Raw genomic sequence first — 6,278 nt, forward strand, 5'->3', positions numbered from 1 at the left:
ATTATGACTTTTTATCTCATTATTTCGACTTTCTTATCTCATTATTATGACTTTTTATCTCATTATTTCGACTTTTCATGGGGGATTTTATTTTTTTCAAGTGGCGGAAATGGGCTTCCATAGATAGAGGATGTCCGCTTGATATGTTTTTAGGTTGAAGTTTTGGATGTTTGTTATAGGTAGCTACAATAGCCTTAAATCCGTCCGTGTATTTCACATAAGCAAACATCCTGGCTGGCAGATGTCGGGCCGAACGGATTACTTGTATACATTATTGGCCTCACGCGCTACCTATTTCTTTTACGCACGAGACACTGCTCTGGAATCTTGAATTCTAGAATGTTCTTCTAAGAGCTGTCATTATAGCATGAAACGCTGTCATTCATCTTATTATGTAATGCAGTGGCGCGATACAGTCTATTATTTTAGTGCCTGTTTTTGTCAACCTGCTGCAGCGGCAATAGCTTGCAACTAACGCTAGCTTCCGGCTAACGTTAGCTTGCAACACGCGAGCAAGCAGTTAACGGGAGTTTGCAGCTAACGCTAGCCCTCCAACGTTAGCTTGTTTAACTCAGCGGCCAAGTATTTTGCTTGCCGCTAACTAGCTAAATGGTTCTCCAACTAGCTAGTTGCTAGTTGGAGAACCATTACGTTAACGCTACCATTTTAGCCAAAACTCATAACAAATGTAACTAGCATATCTTAGTTGGTAATTTATTAACGCTATCGTTTTAATGCAGTATAGGACACCATCGCTCACCCTTTACAAATAATATTTGTCCCTTGAAGAAATCGTCCTGCCAGCGTACCCAATATACAGTGTCAAGGTTACTTTGTATATATTTCTCCCTGTCAAAGTCCTTGATATAAGACGTCGGAACGATTTCTTTTACTCCGTCGTCCAAGTATTTCACGTAGGCAAACATTTTTGCTTAATAGATCTTGTGATTGCTGTGTGGGTCAGTCCAGAGCCCTATAATAGAGATTATAGATCTCTGGATCAGTCGAACATCTCCTGTCTCTCAGCCAATCACAGAGTGAATTTAACTCACGCGCTTCCCGCTTTGTATAGTTAAATATAATAAGACAAGTAAATACCATAGACTGCATTTCTCTTACAGTTTGTATCTGTGTGCAGTAGACGTAGTATATAGATATATAATGCTTGCAATCTTTTGAACTCTAGCAACACAGAAAAGGTTTACAAATTAAATTATACTAATCAGTTTAGAATATCCAAGTTTCTTTTTTGGCAAATAAATTACTTTTATCTAAAAATATTCATTGTTTTTTCTCATTTAAAATTACAAATGTAATCTTGTAAATGTTGTGTTTTGTCTGAATATGTACCCCTCTCCCTGGCTCCATAATATTACATTTAATGACCCCCAATGCCCCCCCCCCCAGCTGTATATTTTTTAAAACCAACAATTGAGTGTCACCTTACACTGGTGCTATAGTCCGAGTTAGTAAAAACTGCTCGTTAATTTAAATTGTTCGGTTTTTACTGTCAGTAGAATAATTTCAACCTATTATTGGTGAAATTGCCATTCATTAGTCAGTCTGTTAATGATACCCATGTTCTTTTTTCATTTTAGAATTTCAAAACGGAAGTACAAATTGTACTTGGAGCCTCACAGTACAATCAACACTGAACTAAACTGAAAAGTGGACATTTTGATGTAAGTTAATTCATGATATTTTTGTGTTAAACCTTTCAAAGTATCAATTCTGTAATTATTATTTTTCATTCTTACCTGGTGATGTCATTTTAAGGTGGCAGATGACTTCAAAAACAATTCAGGGTTACACGTTGCAGATGTTGAGGTGAGCGAGGATTATGCTGTTTCAATTTATGTAAGACATTATTTCGGACTGGACAAAACAACGTTTTCTTTATCCTGTGCAGACCATGCAGGGCTCAAAGCTATCTTTTAAAAGTGGTTGCCAGGCTGGCAACCAGGCATCAGCTTTTGGTTGCCAAAACTGAAAATACGGTTGCCATTTTTAGTCACCTTGTATTTTAAATAATTAAGATACTATACAGTTATACATCAACTTAATAATGAACATGTGACACAAAAGAATGTTCAAATGCTTTACAATAAGTAATTAACACAATTATTTTAAACCTAAGTGGTAGTAAACTTGTCCACCCTCAATTGCTGGTATACAAAATACCAGTAGTGCAGCTGCTGTCATGTTCTTCACAGATCCACAAATGAATTCTTGGTCATCCGTTGTCTCCCTTTCAAATGTGTTTTTTGTTTACCTTTGTGCTGACCCCCACCATAGATGCACTGGCCCTTCAGCATTGAAGTCTTGAATTGGCCAGACTAATACATGTCTAATGTTAAATGAAAACCATTCACAGCTAAGAATTAGATATTAATTATTAATGCTGTAAATGACCTTTAATATGTCTAACTATATAAAAAATGTGTTACCGTAACCTTTGTATAGAAGTGATAATCATTTTATGCCAATATTTAAATGGTAAAGTTTCGTTTTGCACTTTTATTTTGGTAGTAATAAGATCGGGACTCTTATTTTGAATGAACTTTTACCAGAAGTGAATGGACAACATTCCTCTTTGCTTTTCGTCCGGGTTCATCTTGCGCTTTATCAGTTGAATGAATCACTTTGAACATTCGTTTGAGATGTTGACGGGTTGGCCAAACCTTTTACTCCACAGTCAAACAACTTAATTAGCTTCGCCATTTTTTGTAAAATAAACACACGCGAGTAAACGCGCATTGCTTTATGGCTCGGTAATCACACCAATGCACCATAGACTGTATATATGCAATGCACATGCAACTTAAGTATCAGGTTCCGACTGGTCACAACAATAATTAAATATCACTCTTAATACAACAAATAATTAATTTTTATCTATTTTGGGGTGCACATTTTGCTGTTTGCTGTCCTTATTTCTTTATGTTAAAAACTGGTTGCCACTGAAGGCAACCAAAGGCCAAGAAGTGGTTGACATTTTTTCGAATGGTTGCCAATGGCAACCTGGCAACCGTTACTGTCGAGCCCTGCCATGTCTCCACGTACAAGTTATGTCTCAAATGTTGAGGTAAATGCAATCACAATTCCCTTTGTGCTTTGGGTTGTCATACATTTCTGTATTCACTCACATTGTATGCAGAACCTGCATTCTTAAATACATGTTTTCTGATGTTTTTTTCCATTGCCCAGCAGATGGATTGGGATTCCCCATTTGAAGGCACTGTTTTTCTGGAGTCCTTAATATAAGACGTTGAAACGATTTCTTTAACTCCGTCGTCCAAGTATTTAACGTAGGCAAACATTTTTGCTTAATTGATCGTTTGATGTGGTTGCCGTGTGGGTCATCCAGAGCCCTATAATAGAAATTCTACATAAAGAAACAGGTAGATTACAAAGAAATGCATTTGATGCTCCCAGTTATTTGCATTATCCATCCTATTATATTGTTTTTTTTCTTCCACATTTAGGTGCCAGTAACACATGTTACTCTGGGGAGAATTCTGGAGGCAGGCGAGACCCCACTCCCCAGAACGTTCCTTGCTCGCCTACACCAAGACCTGGACAACCCAGGTGGACTTGGGGCCTTTAGCATTGCCGGAGGGGACACACGGAATTCTGGAGCGCCCCCGAGAAGAGATATGGGCCAGAGATGTAAATACATCCCTTCTTACTTTTAATTTCAATATTTGTTTTCCTTGAACTGAAAAATGTATAATATGTCATTCCAGGTCCTCAAACATTACATCTGCATGTCTGCGGATAGCAGTTAATGGACCAGCACCAGAGTATAATACAACAGTAACTGATTGCATTTTATCGAACTGCTTTGTTTTCAGGGTAGATTTACTTTACCCGAGGGTGTCCATTTCTGGCTATTTCTGACAACTACTACTGAGTAAAATATTGTACTATTTAGTATGCAGAACCTATATTCTTAATGCAGCTAACGCGAGCTTGCAGCTAACGCGAGCTTGCAGCTAACGCTAGCATGCCTCGAACGTTAGCTTGTTTAACTCAGTATTTTGCTTGCCGCTGACTAGCTAAATGGTTCTCCAACTAGCAATTGCTAGTTGGAGAACCATTACCTTAACGCTACCATTTTAGCCAAAACTCATAACAAATGTAACTAGCATATCTTAGTTGGTCATTTAGGCAAACATTTTTTTCTGTGCAAAATGAATATTGCCATACAGGAATGAAAAGTCAATAAATAAACATGTTGTTAAAACTCACAACGTTTTTGTTGTTTGTCACAAAGCGTGCACCGCCCGCTTTCAATATGGCCCATACAGCTACATTTTAAACGAGCTCCCTCCCAAAATAAGATTCCAGAATGTAATGCTTACAGGTCTTTGGTTTGGTTCTTTATATGATCATTATAGTTATAAAAACACAAGAGAATAAAGTAAACGGGTATAAAATACTATATGACAGTAAAAAATGTTTTTGTTAATAAACAAGAATACAGTTTGAAAGGGGAGTGATTTATAAAATATCCATAAAGAAAAATAAAATCTGTTTACAGTTGTGTTTCATCTGGGTGTTGAGAGATGTATCCATAGATCTCTTAATTTTGCTCTCAAAATGCACCAGATTGATGCTTTTAACTTCAACATTTTAAAAAAATCTTCCTGGGGTAGCATGGGACCCCCCTAGAGGAGGTTAGGTCCGCCCCTCACTTTAATCATGTTCACATGGATAGAAAACTAAATACATTTGCACACATCTTGTGTCCATATCTTTCTGTTTTGGTGGTCATGCCACAACTGTGCACGTGCATGCATGCGAGAGTCATGGTGAGATATCTGGATGAAGAGGTTGCTTTTTCTTTGCACAGAATGAAAGAAAGGCCGAATGAATGGGCTGTGATTTTAGTTTTTTTAAGCAGAGGTCAATCATTTGTACGGCCCTCGGAGGATGTTGAACAAATTGAAATGGTCCTTGAGAGGAAAAATGTTCCCCACCCCTGAGTTAATGGGTACTTTTGGTTGCGGCTTCTGTCTGTTTTTCCTTCTGTTTTACTGTATATCATTGTGTATGTAATGTCTATGCCTCTGGAAATTTGAATTGGTATTTTCTTACTATTGTGTACAAATAGCAGTTAAGCTATTCAGCATCGTAAAAGCAATTAACATATTAATTGATAACATATGAATGTATAACTCAATAATTTAGGTTAAAAACTATACTTAGTTAATGAGCCAGGGGGTTGGTTGTGCCAATGTAGATGGACCATGTCTCATAGTGACTTTTTAAAAGGTCTATAGTTTTGAAATGCATTATAGCAATGCAAGAATATAAGCTTTCTATATGCTATTACTCCTTATTTCAACCGTATATATCAGCAATTCTTTCAAAGAAATTCTACATTTATCAGAATTTTAACTCTTTAAATGTTTGTTTACGTAATGCCATTGCTTGTGGGGTATTTTGTTCTTTATGGAATAGATCAATGATTCGCAAAAACAAAATGCATTTGTATTTGTAAAGACAAACATGAGAAATTTCTATATATGGTCGAAAATAGTAAAAAGCTACATTTTGAAGTCAATGTCATAATTATTTTATGCTGCAAGATAGATCTAATAGTGTTTTTTTAACGGTAATCTTTTGGGTGTGAGTGAACAAATGTATTTAATATAGATATTCTATGAATTTGCAGTTATTTATGTTATGTATAACTGAAATATTGGTATGTTTTTGTATTTCATGCCATCTTAATAATAATAGATTTTTTTTTTTCATACCATGTTATAGCATGGACCAGCATGAAGTTCATGATGGTCCATGCTGGAATAACGTTTTTTGCGCCAGCAGACCAGCATAACGACCAGCAGTCCATGCTGGTTCATGCTGGTGTCCATGCTGGTCCACCAGCATAATGACCAGCTTGGACCAGCATGGACCAGCTTGAAGTCCATGCTGGTTTTTTCAGCAGGGAAGTCATCTGTAATAGTTACCTTATTTAGGACTAGATGCCGTTTGCATGGTGGAGAGCAGCAAGGTGATGAAGGGACCTTTGAAGACAGCGCCACTGCAGCGCATGCACACTTCTTATCTCATTATTTCGACTTTTTTTATCTCATGACTTTTCATGGGGATTTTATTTTTTTCAAGTGGCGGAAATGGGCTTCCATACATAACTTCTCTACACCTACCTGACAGTTATATTTACTAAGCCTTTAGACAACAGAAGATGACTGTTTAGTTAATGACATTTGTATTCTTTGTACTTTTTATACGAGTTTCTTTACTTCAAT

At 36.8% G+C, this 6,278-nt stretch overlaps 1 long non-coding RNA gene across 3 annotated transcripts; it reads left to right on the forward strand.

The window, feature by feature from the left end:
* Positions 1-1,637: 1,637 nt before the first annotated feature.
* Positions 1,638-4,205, forward strand: LOC117449913 (uncharacterized). 3 transcript variants are annotated; one of them, XR_004552521.2, is made up of 5 exons: positions 1,638-1,682; positions 1,777-1,827; positions 3,208-3,401; positions 3,486-3,669; positions 3,747-4,205. It is a non-coding gene; the product is annotated as an uncharacterized lncRNA (long non-coding RNA). The 3 variants fall into 3 exon arrangements; XR_004552522.2 differs by having other exon boundaries at positions 1,646-1,682; positions 3,211-3,401; XR_011643492.1 differs by lacking the exon at positions 1,638-1,682 and having other exon boundaries at positions 1,769-1,827.
* Positions 4,206-6,278: the final 2,073 nt, after the last annotated feature.

This window comes from Pseudochaenichthys georgianus, chromosome 7, assembly GCF_902827115.2.
Source record: "Pseudochaenichthys georgianus chromosome 7, fPseGeo1.2, whole genome shotgun sequence".
In the NCBI taxonomy this organism is placed as follows: Eukaryota; Metazoa; Chordata; class Actinopteri; order Perciformes; family Channichthyidae; genus Pseudochaenichthys; species Pseudochaenichthys georgianus.